At 34.0% G+C, this 19879-nt stretch overlaps 1 protein-coding gene and 2 long non-coding RNA genes across 3 annotated transcripts in view; 2 read left to right on the top strand and 1 right to left on the bottom strand.

Annotated features, from left to right (window-relative positions):
• LOC127832678 (protein CFAP20DC-like) overlaps positions 1 to 19879 on the bottom strand; it is a 223417-nt gene that overhangs the window by 99728 nt on the left and 103810 nt on the right. The gene's annotated exons all lie outside the window — the stretch shown is intronic.
• On the top strand, positions 3461 to 7265 carry LOC127832711 (uncharacterized). Its single transcript, XR_008027075.1, has 3 exons — positions 3461 to 3479; positions 6727 to 6796; positions 7085 to 7265. It is a non-coding gene; the product is annotated as an uncharacterized LOC127832711 (long non-coding RNA).
• On the top strand, positions 13060 to 14617 carry LOC127832708 (uncharacterized). Its single transcript, XR_008027073.1, has 4 exons — positions 13060 to 13220; positions 13454 to 13561; positions 14007 to 14188; positions 14476 to 14617. It is a non-coding gene; the product is annotated as an uncharacterized LOC127832708 (long non-coding RNA).

Below are 19879 nucleotides of genomic sequence, written 5' to 3'. Positions count from 1 at the left end.
GAATTTATATAAACTGTGTAAAAAACTTATTATATATATATTTCAATATAAATTAAAATAAAAGTTAAGAAGAACATGTGTCGAAAAATGTGAAATAAGCCAGATATTTAATTCTGAAATTAAAAACGGCTGTACAGTCGAATTCGCCAGCATGTATACCATACATGTACGATGTGCATCTAAACTTATGAGGGGTGTTCCAGAAGTTCGTGGATTTTCGCTATAACTTGCATTTGGTAACATAAATGGACAAACAAATAGCATGTTAAGAATATTTCGTCCTTTCCAAATCTACTCTCCAAATATCATGGAAATAGATAAAACAATAAACATATATCAGAGATTTAAACATGTGCACAATGCGCACACCAATGCACGTGTAACGTTTCTGTTCAACGTCAATGACGTTATGAAGTTAACAACTGTCAAATCTTTTCCACTTAATCACCTCCAACGCGAATGCACTTTATGTGTCCGGAAATCCACTTGTCAAAAGTGTCTCTATACCAGTCAGCGTCAAAAGACAACACGACTCGCTTTGCTGCAACTGTAAGTTCCTGTTTACTTGCAAAGCGAATACCGCGCAACTGTGATTTAACTTCCGGGAAGACGCGGAAGTCCATAGGGGCCAAATCCGGGCTGTTAGGAGGACTTAGGCGCTGTAACGTGAAATTTGCCGTAAATTCTGTTTATCAACGACATTTAAACCAAATTTTAATTCGAGTAACGCTCATACTTATAACAAAATACACGCGTGCGCCGCATGTCGTTACTGAGGTCTCTATGGCAACGCGTTTCAAACGCGCTTTATGGAATTCATGCATTTTTAGCTTATATATAAAGTCCGTGATAACTGGTTTGTATAATATGTAAATTTCATTGACTTTTACCAGCAAGCTAATAAGTTATAGCGAAAATCTACGAACTTCTGGAACACCCCTCGTAGTTTAACGGTTTATAATACAAATACGAATGCTTCGGTTATTGTAGGAAAATATGTACGTCACTATCGGCTCGGGGCACTAAATTGTCTTTGCTGCATTTTATGAAATTCGGCTTTAATATATAATTTTTCTTGCCTATTTTGTGTTATTTTAACATATTTTATCAATATATTACAATTAAACACATATAAAAAATCGTATATACCCGCTTTAAAGATTTTGCTAGTATTTGATGTATTTTCATTTACTATATACTTCGGCGTATGAATGTGTCTGCGTGTATATTCGCATTTTACAACAACACCACCATCATCACGACCAACATTTATTCAGCAGTAACACTTACACAAGCTCAAAGACTACATTACATACAGACTGTATGTATTATACTATGTATATGTGATGGTAGAAGATAGAAGTTGAACGATAGTGTTATGAACCGGTCAATATGGTAAGGGGAATAAATAATTGCATCTAATATTGCAAATGCACATCTTATATTAACTTATTTACCTGCAAGACATGCGATAAGAAGAATGTGCAATAGGGGCAGGAACATATTGATACCGATTTTTCAAAACGATTTTTACGTGGAACATTTATAATAAATGATTTAAAATCAATTATTTACGTGGAACTTAATCTGAGATTGTATACACAAGTTTGTATTTATGACTGTATGTATTATACAAAACTTAATCCTTCTTTACTTTCGTATGTAGGCATAATGGAAAGGTGTTCGGTTTAGTAATTTGATTAAACTACTGATTTGCTTTCAACGATAGTTTGAATCAGAACACCACCGTAATCAACTTTTAAGTCTTCCTTAGATGTTATCTTTTATAACAAACAAAGCTCAGAAATGAACAGAATCATGTATGTATTTATACAAAGTGATATGTTGAAACATCACATTAGACGGCAAAAAAACTACGCTACAAAGATGAAAGACTCTGCAAAGAGAGTTTTTAGCAATCTTCATCGAGTTGTCACCCCTCCTTTGATTGTCCTTGTGCAGAGTGAATTATGCAGTTTCCAAATGTGTAATTACATCATGTACAATTAAGCTTGTCGATGTTTTTTTCCCCAAACGTACTTTTGTGTTGGATATTATTCTTGTGTAGAACATCTAGTAAAATTGTCAATGTATTCAGTATTTTCGGGACACACTGTCATTTAATCACGAGCATATGTAAACCAAAAACGTTAATGATCTGGTGTATTCCAGATCCCAGTTTCCCAACAAACAATATACATTTAAATAAAAAATAATGTAAATAATATCAATTCGAAAATGGTTTATGCGGTAAACCTTTATACGAAAGACTTGCCTTATTCTCTAAAGCAATTGTATAAATGTGGTTAACATAATAGTGTTTGCTATATATCTCAAGTCAATTCATGTATATTAAATATAATGAGATAGCTTATGTATAATTATAATTAAAAACCAAAGTAAGTGTCCCTATGCAATGGTTTTTTGATGTTTAATACAATCTATTAGAGTTGTTTATGCAATAAAATTATTGGGTTATGTATGGTAAATTTGGCATTAAACTAAAATATTAGTACCGTAAATTATTAACAGTTTGTCTCATTAAAATATAAATATTCTGATAACGTTGTTAAAACACTATACTTGTAATATTCATATGTACTTGTTGTAATAGATCATTTCTGTTATTGTGTCAAAATCTTAATATTGCACTCTGATCCAATTCTATGCGTGTCGTTTGAGCATGCCTTATATAAAGTGTTGAGGATTGAATATGTGTGTTTATCTCATTCAATCATGAAACGGATATTTAAACTTCCGTATGTTCATATCACGCTCGATAAACCAATTGAAATAATAAGTAAAGTCTTCTTCGGATCGTATGTGTATAACGCACATTGACAAAGATTCTACCTCTTGTACATGTGTAGAACCACACAAAAACAGCTCAGAGTCAATCTATTACCTGTCTAGTAACACTTATATGTTGGCTTTTGTAGAATAATGCATTAACTAAAAACGCGTTTATGTCGTCACGTATCACCACCATTCGCGGCATTGCCTCCTGTTGAGCAAATACTAAAAATTTCAAGAGGGTATCTGTTACATTCGATCAAAAATTAGATTTGTAGATGAAATTAAAATAGATCTAGTATCGAATAAATATCGCATTTGTCCATGAAAAGTATAACTTAAATAATAATTTTATGTTTGTCAATCGCTAGGTATTTACATAACTGAAACGTGTTATCAGTAGTGTAGCCATGTATGAAAAGATTCAAGCGAATCCAAGTAAAAAGTAAACCATTCAGACGCAATTGAGAACACTATTTAAAAGGCGAAAGTGAATGTTTATAACAATGTTAACAGGAAATGGAGCGTATTTGTTCTTCCTTGTTGAAACTAAATATCAAGAGCATTGTATATGCCGCACCGGATTACTATCGAGCTGGAATCTCCGTCCCGCGTCCTGTCAATCTTAAATAAAAAGTGATCAATGTTTGTGCTTTTCGATAAAGGAGAGGACTGATAGTAAGAATGTAAGTATTTTGTTTTGTTTTTTACTGTAAGTGTTTATTAAAAATTATGATAATAAGCACACCACCTTTTGCACGATGAGATGAAACAAAATCAAACATGTTTCTGTATCAACCTGATTACACGCTGTAAACAATTACAATTTGCATTGCTAATACGAAGTGTTTACTATGAGTTAAGTTTAAAACTACACTTAGCATCTGAAGTTGTTTCCCTTTAAAACTTCAAGTTTGCGACTATGACATTAAATTCGGTTTAATGACGTGAGAATTTTTATTGATATAATTTGAATATAAACCTGACTATACGATTGCGCTTCATAACCGTAAAACATATACATATAAATAAATGCCTAAATCGTGCCTGAAGAGGTTTTTGGGACTACACACCTGACAGCAAGAATACTTTTTTTGCACTGTGCAAATTATCTCAAATACCTTAAAACACATGATTTCAACAAAGTTGCAGTGATTTTTTTCCCCCAAAATACCGCTGATATTCGGCTGTTTCCAATGGAAAAAAAGGAACGTTGTTTCCCAAACATCTGACCAAAATATCCCAATAAACTAAATAAGATTATAAATGTAAAACACCGTTACAGACTGGAACGAGTGCCAACGGAGCGTGTCGAGTTTTCGCCAAACGACAGCTGACTTAGCTATTGGGTTCGCGAATGTAGCCGGATATACATGTATGCGATTGTACGTTTCTATTCACACCTCTTCATATTGCGGAGGATACCGGAGATAGTCGAGGTATCACGATTGAGCACGCCTTTTTTACGTCATCGTACAAGCAGAATAGAGGAGCAAAGACACAGAAATTTTGATTTAAAGCGAGGAAGTGCTGTCTCATGTACCGGTATATCAAACAAAGAGCATCCTACTTATAGCAGCTTTAAAGACATATACTGCAACAAGAACCAGTACATCACTATTTATATCCAATATATACAAGATATGTTTTGCTTTCGGGGTAATACCGCGTTAAAAAAAAATTAATCGGAGAATATTTATATGTTCACGTGGAACATTGAGATATTTTAAATTCAAATTTAAATCTGGGTTCAATAAAATTACATTTTACATTATAAGGCTAAGATGCTAGTTGGTGGAGTTTTAGAGTGTTAATGCATTGATCGTCAGTTCGAATCCCAGCCGGCCTCATAACTTTGGTCAGGAATTTCAGGGTATTATTTATACTGCCATTCTACATCTTCCTCTTATTCAAGTAGCTTAACTGATAGCCTTATGATGAATAAAACACCGTTAAAGGGTAAAATAAAACATGTCAGAAACTAACGAAAACCTCATGCCAAAGAAATACTTGGTGATGTTTCTTATTCTCTTAAAATAAGAAATGCGGAACTGGTTCCTTATTCCTTATTCAAAACGAATAAGGAATTTGAAATTATCTTTCTTAAAAAGTAAATTAAAATTAACCAAACGGTATTACATATGTTTGTCAATCATATGTAGATTGGATACTAAACATATGTAGTGCAAAAGTTTGATTAAGTATTTAACAATAATGACCCAGTTCTTATTTCGCGGTTGAATTACGAAGTTTTTTTTTCGCGATTGAATAGGGAGTAAGAACCTATTGAGCTAACTTCGGCTTAAGGTTGGTCAATATCGAACACAGGGACAGTTTGTAGGCAAAAACGTCCTCTAATTGTATGTCAAGTTTGAAGGTCGCCGGATACACTTTTGCCTTCACAATCGAGAAAACACATTTTCGGACTAAAACAAGCATATAAAAAGCACGATATTTGAACGCATTTGAGCACAGATTTTAAATTGAAAAATAAATTTAAGTATGGGGGCAATAAGATGAAACTTGCCAGTCTACTTGGGGCTCGTTGGCAGGTACTTTCGGTGCAGTCTCGCCTGAATGGTGACGTCAATGACGTTACACTGACGACAACGCTGTCCGAAAATATTTGCATTCGGTACAAATAATGAGCGCAACTTGTACGCTAAGATCATCGTAGGACTGATAACCATCGAGACCATCGCCTTTTTGAAGATCCCCGCGTTGCATGTTCAGTATCCAAACTACATATACGGTTATTTACATTGATATCTAGTTCGATTCTCTTCCTTTCAATTTACTTACAGAGTAAGAAAATGCCAGTTACGTATTCGAATTGAATAAGGAATAAGTAACTAGTTCCTTATTATTTATTCAAATAAAAAAAGGAACTGGGTTAGTACTATTTTAATGTATGTTTTAAGTATGAAATTGACCGTCCCTTCTTCGTTTTGAATCACAGGTGGTTAGCGTGTGGCTATGATATTAATTAGTGAAAACATCATTTTGAATGATAAATAATCATATTATAACGAAAAATCAACTTTTCTGGGGAAAAAAAATCACTATCAAATATAAATATAACAAGGTATCCAACTCAAAATCAACCGAAAACAGGGTGCATCGCTTTTAACATTCATAACTTAATCAATTATGCAGCGATTTTCACGATCATGGTCTTATTCGACGCAGAAATGATTTTTCTTTCTGGAAATGTATATGTCTTGCAATATTTTTACAAATGCTGGGTCAATTTTTAAGAAATAACACGATACACAACTCGCATGACCCACTTGACGCATTGCATCAAATATTTATTGATACGCGTACTGTAAATGAGCGTTTTAAAATGTATAGCAAGTAGTATTGCTTTGATCGTGATATGTAAAACGGAAACAGTTTCCGCGTTGATGAAGTGATAGCAAACATCATCTAAATTCAAGTGAGTTTGAGTCGCCCTGATCATTTAAATATCGGATCAATGAGTCACTAACACAAAGTTACAGTATTGATCAAACAAAAATTGCGAAAAGTGTTGTACGTAGTGTTTCTTTTTTAAATTTATTTCACATTCGGCTTATATGTACTGTTCAGTTGGCGTGGTAGTATTGGATAAATTGCGGACGTGAGAACATCGTATTAACCCGGATTAAAAGCGACGACTGCTTATATATTGCTTAATTTCACAAAGCTAGCTTATGTTGATTTAATTTGTAAATAATATCCTGTATATAATGTGTTTGGATTAAAGGAAAAAAAATATGCATCGTTTTCCTACAAAGGTTAGTAAACGCAGAGCTAATGAGTTGTTGTTTTATATTATTTGAATACATTTACATGCTATGTGTGAGATATATTAATCCTATTGAATATACACATTTAAACGTAAGCAAATTTAATGGTAAGTCTAAAATAAATTTATATGTTTTCTTGCAGACCATGACACGCTTACCGTCGTTCATGATTAGTGCACTGGTTTGGTCAACATGGCTGATTATTGTTGATGGTAAAGACGTGATGAATTCCACAATTGTTAAAATATCGTTTATGTTTAGCGAATACTGGCACCATACAATGATATATGATAGTTTCTTAACAAAGAATACGTTCAAGTATATCAGACCATGCATAAAATAAATTAAATCAAAATTGTACGAACACGGACACATTTGGTAATGGCATGATGATATTTGGGACAATTATGAAATTTAGTATTTATTTAACCATGTGTGTTCTAAATAAAGTAGTATTTGACAGTTCGAGACAAGATGCTTTCAGTAATTTTTCTTTTCAGCGTCATCGTGTGGCGGCACATTTAAGTCCAACTATGGGGAAATAACAAGTCCAAATATACCATCCAGCTATGGATCCAATCTCTCTTGTGTTTGGAACATACAGGGCGCCACTGGGAGCAGAGTTGTGATTGGCTTTAAATATTTCTCGCTTCTTAAAAATCCAACTGATTGCCGTGAGGAATATATTGAGGTAAAATTGCTGACACGTTTTATTTATGTCAAATAAAGCTCGAATCTTATCAAAATATAATATAATTATTAATACAACTATGCTATGAGATATTCACGACCAGTATAGCAGAACAGAACAGAACGGAACAGAGCAGCACTTGATTCGTTTTCACAGGTTACAAAACAATGACATTTTGTAATAACATGTGAGCTTAAGTGTAAGAGAATCACACAAATATCAAACAAACAGTAGTATATACGATAAATCATAGTAGATCATGTGGGAAAGTGGTTATTAGGAGAAGATTCTCCAGTAGAGGGTCAGTAACATAATATATTGTCTACAAAGAATGGAAAATTTAGGTGTTGAACCAGAAGTTGTTAAATAATTAATAGTTAAGTACTATTAAATTAATAGTCAAATACTAGTTATGTACTAATGTGAATACGCTCCAATTACAAAAGTAGGATTAATGATAAACAACAACAACATTGAGCATGTTTGTTGACTAGCCAGACAAATGTCTGTTCAGTACAGATTTTTTAAATTTGTTCGTCGTTTATGTTTGTTCTTAGATTGCTTTGATATAACTTAAGTGGTTCATTAGGGCTAGAATATATTTTGGAGTGTCTTGGAATATTTGTAATATTTTATTTTTTTCTAATATTTACAGATTCGACCTGGAAACGTCACAACATCAAAATATTGTGGGGCAAATATACCAGACGGAGTGATAACGCAAAGCCAAAATGCTACCATAGTATTCGTTACAATAAAGCATACGTCTTTAAGTGTTTTTCATCTCGATTGGAAAGGTATTTAAACTTTTAAATGAATTTATCTCATTCGATGTTCTAGACAGTTGTCTGTTTGAAAGGATTGTACTAAACTTCCTTATTTAGTTGCCCCTTCACAGTACACGGTATCCTTGCAGTTCAAGCTTGTATTCATCCACATGCCTGCTTTTCAGATCAACCAGGTCTTATTCGTAATATTGCTCACCAAATATAAACGAAAATTAATATTGTTTGCATACTTCTATTGACACTTGTAGCATTAGGAAACCATCCTCGCACGTGGTCAAGAAGTGTCATATTGTTGTGGATGAATCAGTTAATGCAATTCTATAGAATGATTTCAACAACAAAACGCGAAATTTCCATTTGATATATTGAGCTATTTGTGAGAAATCAGAGTTACAAAAGTGTTACGTTAGAAGTACCTTTCAGCGTTTAATCGGTTGAATATCTATAAACTGTAAACATAGCTTACTTAAAATAATAACTTACATCATTTAGATAAGTCATATAATAAACGTCATATTAAAAGGCATGTTGGTCTTAAATAGTCTAGAATCTTTAAATATTGAAACATGAATAAAGTTCGTTTTATACAAATATAGTATTTACGGAACCGGTGCTAATGGCCAGCCCGGTTGCATGGGGGTCAGCAATTGCAGAATGTGAACGGAACGGTGGCAAACTTATGGAACCAGATTCAGATTATCTAGACACATATAGAGAGACCATTATAACGTGGATGGGGGCTCACAACATTTCAGAGATGTGGGTACGAAAATACTTTACGCCGTGGGTTTTCCTCAAAGGTAAAGCCAACTGTTTCGTTTATATCGTCGGTATTTTTTGAAATCTGAAATGTCAACAATACAATTAAATAAAGTATGTTCGTAATGGATTATTATACATTTCATATATACTAATATTCTTTAAAAGCTTGTCAGCAACGGTTAACATATAATTTGCAAAAAATATGTATGATTGTCATAAATTATCTTTTCAAAGGTTGTATACGTAAAAACAAACTTGAGCCAAAGAGAACTTTCACCGTAAAGAACAATCAGCAGACGTTTTGCCAAAACTTATGTGCAGGATTCAATTACTTCGGACTACAGGTTAGCCATGCATACAATATATATATGTCATATTTAGAAAATGTTTATATAAAAATAATCATTTGATTCGAAACGAAAAGCTACACAAGAACATAATGGTAGATTATGCTTTCGAAAGGAAATGAGTCATATGTTTTTGACATTTGAAACACAGAAAGAAACGCATCAAATGACTATTATATAAATAATGGTTGGAAAACGCACGCAACACTTGTATAAGTCAAGCATTTGTAAAATCGTAAACATCAGGATAGGATCAGTTTCTTTGATTTGTTTGACAGTTTACAACGAAGCTTTATATGGGCTAGTCGATTCAGACGGACCAATGCTATCGACCACCAACTTTTATTAAGTTTCATTGACAAAGTATTTTATGTTTTGAAATATGTTTCAACATACTCATAAAACCCCTTATTACGTAGAATGCAAATCATATATGAGATAACCATACTTTTGTTTGCTTTGTATCTTAATTTTACGGGGAAATGATGTCGACCACCCTCTTTTTTTAAATGTCATCGTCTGAGTATTATTTTTTTCCTGCTTAAAATTCTAAACATGAGTAAACATACTCACGAAATTCCTTATTACGTAGAATTCAAATCACATATGCGATAACCATAAAGTTGTTAGTTTTGTATCTTATTTTTGCACGTCGAATCCCATTGAAAGAATCTACCAAAGCAACTGTCTTCGTTTTGCTGACGATGCAATATAAATCAAAACGTTTAATTCAACGTTTAAGATATAATCTTATGTGCAAACAGTTTTGCTCGATTGCGTTTAAAGCCTCTGGCTTATAGAAACGCAATGGAGTCCGTTTCCTGGGCCTATAACCAGTACTTGGTGTCTTTGGGGAAGATGACGAGAACGCTCCCCGAATGGGGATCGAACTGGTGACCTCCCGATCGCTAGGCGGACACCTTATCCATTACGCCACGGCGAACTTAAATAGCATCTTATGTACACATATTCAATTCTCATGTTCTATATTTTTGTTTATGAAGATTTATGGCATTGTATGTATTTTTAAATAACTAACCTTTCGTTATATGCGATGCTCTCTTGTTCATAGCACGTTACATCAGACCATGTCACATCACAAAGAAAACATTATCCATTTATCCAAGGAACATTGTTAATTGTGGTAAAAGTAAAACAATGTTGTGTTCTAACAATCCTTTAAAGGTGACTGCTAATGTGTAAAATGTAGTTTTGTTTACTTAATAAGCAATTCAAATTTCAATGAAAACTAGATAAAATTATATATATACCAACACATATCAGTCAAAAAGAATATAGGAAAATTGTAAACTATCCAGTGGTTATCGAATGAAGGAAAGATATCTTTGCGCATAAATCTCATATCCCAATTGTGGCATATGAAGGCAAACTATCTCTGTACAAATTACTTATACTTATGACATTAAAAGTATCATAAGGAAAATACCAAATCAATTGGAACTGGAACGTGACTCCAATGTATACTATAACATGTACTAAAATGAGTAAATGTATTTTCATTATGTCAATTTGTTAACATTTAGTATAGGAAAGTATATTATGCATATGTTAATGTTTGGATGTTCCGCAGACGTTTAATGTTCTGTAATCCCTTAAAAAAAATAGCAATTTAAATACGTTTTTTTAAGAAAAGCAATTGCTCGTGTTTTAATGACTTTGGTCCATCCTACGATTCCTGTTCATTCCCTTGCGAAGGAAACATAGAAGAAATATGTGGAGGAGCAAATGCGTATACCTTGTTTAAGAACAGTAAGTGTGTGTCAAATTAGACCTTTTAAAAAAAAAGTACCGTCATTGACTTACCAAATTGAATGCAAATGTTGCAGCTGATCCAATAATTTTATTAAGAACATATATTATATAAATCAGTTATTCAGAAACTCGTAAAAACATATTCACATGGTGAAACGAAATGGAAGCCTCGTTATTAGAAAAACACTTTTCCTTACTGCAGACTTTTGCTACAAATCATCCAAATCTTGGAATGGAACGCTGACAAAGAACATTTTCGGAGTTTCATGTTTGCATTGGAATAAATCAATCTATCAGAAAAGCGATTTTCCGGATGGTTCGGCAGACGATGCCGCCAATTATTGCAGAGACCCAGAGGGACATCTTGATGGACCAGGATGCTTTTATTCAACTTCAAGTTCTCTTTGGAATCGATGTGACGTTTATGAATGCGTTGGTATGTTATAACGTTTCTTTGAGTTCAACGTTCTGTTATCACCACACGTTCAATCTGCTACTATTGTTTTCAAGTGTGTAATATAATATATAAGTAAGACCTAAATATGTGTTCTTGATTGATAACATTCACTTTTAGGCCTTACCGATAGATAAACACTCACCTTATATGTCCTTTATCTAATAGTATATGTAATATACACCAAACCGAATATTATCATATACATAATAGTATAAGTATCATACTATGCGACAATCCTAGCTCATGAATTCGTTTTCAAAAACTGGTTTCGCATTTGTGGCACTTTTTTTATTCAAACGTCATTATTTGGAAAGACTTCACATTAAAATATATTTAGGAATAACATGCCATTTTTCTGCATTTCATTGGTGTTTAAACTGTCGGATAATATCTTTGCTAACCGTTCAGAGCGTTTATTTATAAATAAATTGTACCTTTTAATACAGTTAATACACCGATTAAATTAACCGAAATGTTACTCAATTATTACTATTACAGCTTAGAAAACACAATACGATGTTATTTCAAAACTCTCAGGACACAACTTACTGCTCGTTTAATTTATCCCTTTTTTGTTAGTTCAAACTGGTTTTAACAGTGCATTTTAACTTTTTTAAACTTTCTAAATAATAGAAAATGCAACTTTTGTTCATCTGTTTGTGATGAGTCTCTGCAGTACCCCATTTATATTGTAATTATTTAAACAACATATTGACGTTGGCAGTTCAAACTATGAAAGGTATTTACTAAATGCCCCTCGTTTGCTGAAACTTTTGAGGCGTGATATTGCTGTTATTATTTTCGTTTTTAAGAAGTTTTATAAGGGCAGCAAATGATAATATGAGCTTACTGTTTTCTTTAAACGATCATTCATTCATATGAAACTGTTATTGGATGTATGTTTCGTTTTTTTCTAAATGACACAGTTTACGGCGCATAATCGTTTTTTGCTTCATTGTTCTTTTGTACTGATTCTGATAAAACCACAATACCAAACGTTGCAGATGTTCCTAGGTATTGCCGAGAGGATAATTAAAATATAATGGAAGCATTCGTTCCTTTATCTCGCATGCTACATTAGTTAACCAATGAACATCGTTGTACCGCATTCAACCTTTATGTTATAAAGATCAATAATGTAGGTTGTAGCTTTCAAATCGATGAAACATTGCATTTAAATTTGAGACACGAAATCAACCGAATGTTCATCAATATGACATACATTTCCCTCCAGGTCTATGAAGCAGTTTTTAAATGTAACGTGCCTAAGCCTTTGAATGTGCCAAACATAACATCAAGTTTACAAATATGACTTTATTTTACATGTTAACATATTATACATTTTTTGTATTTCAGATACTTCTTCAAAACAAAATGATTCGTCTGAATGTGTTGCTATCATCAAGCATGGAACAAGGTTCGGACCATATCGGTTTATTGGAAAACAAATGCCTTGCAGCACCAACTTGAGTGGGATAGCCACGTATTTAGGTAAGTAAAATTATAGATGTTTAATACAAAAGCATACATATCATGTTAAACAAATTAATTGTGTCATATTTTCATATACGGATAATATTACCAGGCTCTATGTGGAAACAATTTCCAGACTTCATATTTGTTGAATTTTCATCACTTTCTTCTTATTAGATAAAACGTACGTGCCACATTTTAGCGAAACTACGGGCAGCTATACTCACGTTCGAAACGAGGTTGAGCAATCATCATTATGGTTTCCGTTCTCGACTAATTACCAATATATTTATGATGAAGAGCGCTTTTATTGGACTGGCATGTCGAGGAACACATCGACTTTGAGTATGATTTTTGCATACTTAAGCATAATCTTAAACAAAACTGACAACTTGTTTATTGTTTATATGTTTGCTTATATACATACAAGTAAAGTTCATTTCCGTCAATCATATGGAAGTTACAAATAATGGTTTTTCTTATAATAAAAAAACAGTGTAAAATGTAAGCCTTATTTGCACTCATAAGAAAGTTTTGTCCCACAAACACTATTATATACTTTATATCAAATTAATAAGGACCGTTGGTCGCACCCTTCGAATGTTTCAAGCTACAATTAGGCAAACAAATGCTAGAGGAGAAGACTGACGCATGTAATCTCGAGCTGCCATTCGTCTGTCAAAAAGGTCAGTTTATGTTCCGTTTTATCTGATTTTAGTAATAAACTTTTTTTTTTTACATAATCCAGTTTTAAAAAAAAACAATATAACATCGTTATGAGGCGGATGGTAATTGAGTTCATGAAATGGTAGTGGCATGATTAAACGAAATTAATTTTGGAAATCTTTGGCCTGATTTTTTTACCAGAAAACGTTTTGGTCATTCAAAAGTCATTTTACAGATAGCTATGTTGGTTTCTTAATAATGTTCGTTACTATGTGCAGTGATCAACATTGTGCTACATAACACACAGTGATTATGTTCAAGAGTAAATACAAATGGTATATGAACTAATCGTATTTATAAAAAGCAATTTAAATAACTCAGTTAACATATAATTGTTCTTTTCATTTAAGTTTTGACTACGACCTGTGCATGGCCAAGTCCATCATTTATTTACTTTTGACTTAGTTCCAGTTAACTGTGGAAACACTTTTACACGAACCGAAAGAATTCTCAACTTTACTATAGAAAGCGGAAGTAATGACATGAACTGCGAATGGAAAATAGAGGGATTTGACAACATGTTCATTCAAATTAACATTTCGTTTGACATAGAAAAATGTCTAAACTGTGATTGTGACAGTTTGAAGGTTATGTATTGCAACTTAATTCTGTTAAATATTTTGTATTTTATTGTTGTGCTTTATATTTCCACAAGATAATAAGTAACCGCACGTTAATCAAAACATGTTTCACTAGTTTTATTGTTTAAGACATTTTGTTGATTTGCTTAAACATGTAAATGACGACACGCAAGTACTATGAGATAATGTGTTACGATAAACTTTAGTAATGGTTTATATTAAGTGTTAATACCCCGACAATATCGCTGATTTACTAAATATAGTATTCAATCTTTTTTTAACTTTTGAAATAGATTTACGACGCACCATTAGCAATGGGGCCACCAAATATAACAGTGTGCGGGTCCGGACAGATGACATTTAATTCAACCCAAAAAGTAGTGACAATTGTGTATTCTTCGGATAGGTCCGAACAAGGAACGGGATTTCAAGCTAAATGGGATTATGGTAAAACCAAATACATTTTCAAATATCCCCATTTATTTGCTAACTCATAAAATATTCAGTTTTCAAAATCGGAAGGTTTATCAGGGTAGGTCTAGTGGATATGACTGTTTATTTTTCAAAAATAACTAATAAAGGAAAACAGTATTTGCTACAATAATCCATTTGATTTGAATTAAACATCGCAGTTGTATGTCAATAGTGCCTCTTGTGTAATATAAAAGCAATGGCAGAACAATACAAGAGGGCCTGAAAGGCCCAAAGTCGTTCACCTGAGACTCAAAGAACTGACCTGTGTTGTGCAGCCCAAGATGTCATTTGAACAAAAAACGATTACCAACTTTCATGACTAGTGAATACCCTGGCAGCCATGTCTTTCAACAGACCAGAACCATTTTCATACACATCCAAAATATCATTTAAACAAATATTCTGACAAAGTTTCATGAAGATTCATAAGTCCATATAAGGAAAACTGCCCCGCCCCCTGGTGGCCATGTTTTTCAAGCAACTGGAACCATTTTCGTACTTGTCCAAGACATCATTGGGACAAATCATCTGACCAAGGTTCTTGATGATCGGACAATAAATATGGCTTCTAGAGTGTTAACAAGGTTTTAATATAGCTAAATAAGGAAAAATGCCACGCCCCCTTGGCGGCCATATTTTTCCACCATACGGAACCATTTTCGAACTCATACAAGATATCATTGGGACAAATCGTCTGACAACGTTTTAGGATGATCGGACAATAAGTGTGGCCTCTAGAATGTTAATAAGGTTTTACTAAAGCAATATATAGCCATATAATGAAAAAATGCCCCGCCCCCTGGTGGCCATGTTTTTTAAGGCAAACGAAACCATTTTCGAACTCATCCAAGATATCATTAGGACAAATCTTCTGACCAAGTTTCATGAAGATCGGAAAATAAATGTGGCCTCTAGAGTGTTAACAAGGTTTTACTATAGCCATATAAGGAAAAATGCCCCGCCACCTGGCGGCCATGTTTTTCAACCAACCGGCATCATTTTTAAACTCGTCCCAATATATTATAAAGATAAATCTTCTGACCAAGTTTCATGAAGATCGAACAATAAATGTGGCCTCTAGAGTGTTAACAAGATTGTACTATGGCCATATATAGCCATATTAGGAAAAATGCCCCGCCCCTTGGCAGCCATGTTTTTCAAGCAAATGTAGCCATTTTCAAACTCATTCGAGATATTATTGAGACCAATGTTCTGGTCAAATTTCATAAAGATTGGACAATAACTGTGGCCTTAAGAGTTTTAACAAGATTTTACTATAGCTATATAAGGAAAAATGCCCCGCCCCCTGGTGGCCAAGTTTTAGAAGCAACCGTAACAATTTTCGTAATCATCCAAGATATTATTGGGAAAAATCTTCTGACCAAGTTTCATGAAGATCGGAAAATAAATGTGGCTTCTAGAGTGTTAACAAAGTTTTACTATAGCCATATATGGAAAATGCCCTGCCCCTTGGCGGCCATATTTTTCAACCAACCGGCATCATTTTTAAACTCATCCAAGATATCATTGGCACTTCTGACCAAGTTTCATGAAGATCGGACAATAGACACTATAGACATATATAGCCATATAAGGAAAAACGTCCCGCCCCCTGGTGGCCCTTTTTTAAAGGAACCGAAACCATTTTCAAACTCATCCACGATATTATTGAGACCAATCTTCTGACCAAATTTCATAAAGATTGGACAATAAATGTGACCTCTAGAGTGTTAACAAGGTTTTACTATAGCCATATAAGCCATATAAGGAAAAATGCCCCGCCCCCTGATGGACATGTTTTTAAAGCAACTGAAACCATTTTCAAACTCATCCAAGATATCATTCGGACAAATCTTCTGACCCAGTTTCATGAAAATCGGAAATTAAATGTGGCCTCTAGAGTGTTAACAAGGTTTTAATATAGCCATATAAGGGGAAATGCCCCGCCCCCTGGCGGCCATGTTTTTCAACCAACCGGCATCATTTTTGAACTCGTCCAAGACATGATTGGGATGAATCTTCTGACCAAGTTTCATGAATATCGGAAAATAAATGTGGCCCCTAGAGTGTTAACAAGATTTTACTATAGCCATATAAAGCCATATGAGGAAGAATGCCCCGCCCCCTGGTGGCCATGTTTTTAAAGCAGCCAACACCATTTTCAAACTCATCCAAGATATTATTGGGATGAATCTTCTGAACAAGTTTCATGAAGATCGGACAATAAATGTGGTCTCTAGAGTGTTAACAATGTTTTACTATAGCCATATATAGCCATATAAGGAAAAATGCCCCTCCCCTTGGCAGCCATGTTTTTCAAGCAAGCGTAGCCATTTTCAAAGTCATCCAAGATATTATTAAGACCATTGTTCTGACCAAAAATGAAAAGTGGACAATACATGTGGCATCAAGAGTGTTAACAAGGCAAATGTTGACGCCGCACGCCGCACAACGCACGACGCACGACGGTCGACGGACAAAAGGCGATCACAAAAGCTTACAATGAGCACATTGTGCTCATGTGAGCTAAAAACACATAACGAACATTTTTGTTTTTAAAATTTATGGCTTGTGTTATGATAATTGTTCTTTCTATGAATAATACGAAAAAAAGTGCATGTTAAATAATAAGATTGATTTATACGACATTTCTACCATATTAGCAAACATATATACTTGTTTAATTCAGTGTCATTGCCTAGCAAGTCGACCACATCAACGCCTGTGGAAAGCACGACAACGTCAGGTACTGGATCGGAAGAAGTGTCGCCGTTTTCTGGTAATGAATCTTATACTTCATTTAAGTAATTTAATTTAATTGAGACTACGTGCAGGATCTGGTTGCATTATACCAATTTAATGGTGAAATGTGAGCTTAAGTCTGTTAGACAAAGTACATGTGAATCTTGCACGATACCATCCGAACCTATTTGTACCGTCTTAATTGCATGTTAAATAGAATATCACAGAATATTTATAAGATGCGTGTGTTGTTTTGCATCTGATTCTTCTTGTCATTACTTGTGTGTTGATGATTGAGTTACCTCTTTCGGCATATGTAGATTAATAAACTTCTATTTGTGCTAATGATGATGGCCATTCATAACCTTTAATGTTGTACAGTTAATGCATAACATAAACCTTGCTAGAATTATAATGCTTGTTTATACGTGTGTTTCAGCGGGTTTGATTGGTGGCATTATCGCCGCTGTCGTGGTGATTACCGCGTCCATTATAGTATTTGTCGTTGTTATACGGTATGTTTCATTGCACAATTTAGTGTTATATGCTTGTGTAGAAGTCAGAGTATAACTGTTGTGTATGGTTAAGTTTATTTATATATTCAGACAAGTGTTATTTACCTGTATGCATGCATTACGCTTTAAAAGACATGCATATTTACCGTCATTTTTTAAACAATTGGCATTGCCTTACGGTGACATTACAATGAAGTTACGTGTAAATCGGTCAGCGCAGTGCTTTGTATAACTACAACATACCCATAGCATGAATTCAATTAGCTTCTTTTAAAATGGTTGTTCATGTCGTGATAGTTTGTATATCATTATAGGAAAAGAAACCCAAGAAAGAAACGTGAGGCGGCAAGCAAGTGTGCAACAGAGATGGTTACGACAAACAACGAAACTGAAAGTTTAGGCGACATTTATGCGGTATCAGCTAAAGTCAAGAATCAAAAAGAAAATGATTCCGTGGAAAAATGTCGCGTAAACAAACGCCAAATACACAATCAGGTATCATCAACCGGGAATATTCCGCTTGATCCGGGAAAAAACTCGAATATTGAAGAAAGAACATCTATTGGTGAAAAAAGACAAAAATCGTTGCACCATGGTTACGACAGAATTGAAAACATACCAGGGGAGGCTACCGAAGATGACGAATATAATAGACTGAATGAAATAATTGGGCCGGAGAACGTGAACAAGTCAGACAATGTCTACAACCATGTGCAGGGTATTGACAACGACATATACGATCACACGGAGGATAACCCGGACACGCATGACAGACGGGCGTCGTATTCCCATGTAAAGGGGCCATTCCCTTCATCAGAACACCGACATGATGTATACGACCACACAACGGATGACTTCGAGACGCCTAATAGACGGAATTTGTATTCACATGTTAGGGGGCCTTCAGAACACCGAAATGTTGCAGGAAGCAATATTTAGAAAAGAAAAGTTGTTGGTTGACGAAGTGTACTATGAGTGTGACTTAAAATCCGCGATCAGGCAATTTAAGAACTGTACTTTTATTTGCAGACGAAAATCTAATGGAACTCGGCAGACGAAAAGTAACTATCAAGGGTTGAAGACCAGAAGGCGCAAATAGTGAAAATCCGCTAGATCAGGATGAATCTCTGTATCGAACATGTCCGACCACCGAACAGCTTTCAGAACCCCAAGATGCTGCGACTAGTAATCCTGTCGTCATTGAATGTGATCGCCCGTTTGTCCATTTCCATAGTTAACACCAATGATAAGGTTTACTACAACACTCGCGGAGAAGAGGCTCAATATGGCTATTGCGCTTAAATTTCGTTTTGAATGTTTAAATGCTAATTAAGTGTACATATGTTATAGTTAAAGTGCACAAGTATAGTTGATTTAACTACACGTGGAGAGTTAATATTTAAAACGTTACATGTGCATGGAAGACTTTCCTATTCCAGCTTGTATAGTGTCACGATAGCATATAAAGAGGAACACATAACACGTGTCATAGTTTTACGTAGTTATTTCCCTTACATTTTATGCACCTTTGTGTATAATTATATCTTTTTAAACGATATTGTTTATAATGGTAGCTTTATGAACTGTTATAGACAGACATGATGCGAATGTTTCAACACTCTTAAATGGCTATGATACAATTACATTGTGTAAATATGTTTTGGAAAATATTTGGCATGCGAAATAAATGAATTTGTCATTTTATAGATGCGCTTTTGTTTAAAAGTGTATTTATTGGCTATTTATTTTGTAGAATTCATTTAAATTTCTCAAGTGTTTTACAATAACACTGATTTTCTTATTACGAGAAAATCGCATGACAAATTTATCACTTTTTCTGAGTAATCACATAGAACGTTTTGATACGAAAAGTGTTAAATTTGCTTTTTAAGTTGTACATAATTTTAATTGTCATCGCATTTATTTTACATTTAAACTGGAATATATCATAACATTGTTGTCTATT

Source organism: Dreissena polymorpha, chromosome 5, assembly GCF_020536995.1.
Source record: "Dreissena polymorpha isolate Duluth1 chromosome 5, UMN_Dpol_1.0, whole genome shotgun sequence".
NCBI lineage: Eukaryota > Metazoa > Mollusca > Bivalvia > Myida > Dreissenidae > Dreissena > Dreissena polymorpha.
The sequence above is the reverse complement of the archived record's forward strand: the minus strand, read 5'-3'. Positions and strand labels throughout refer to the sequence as shown.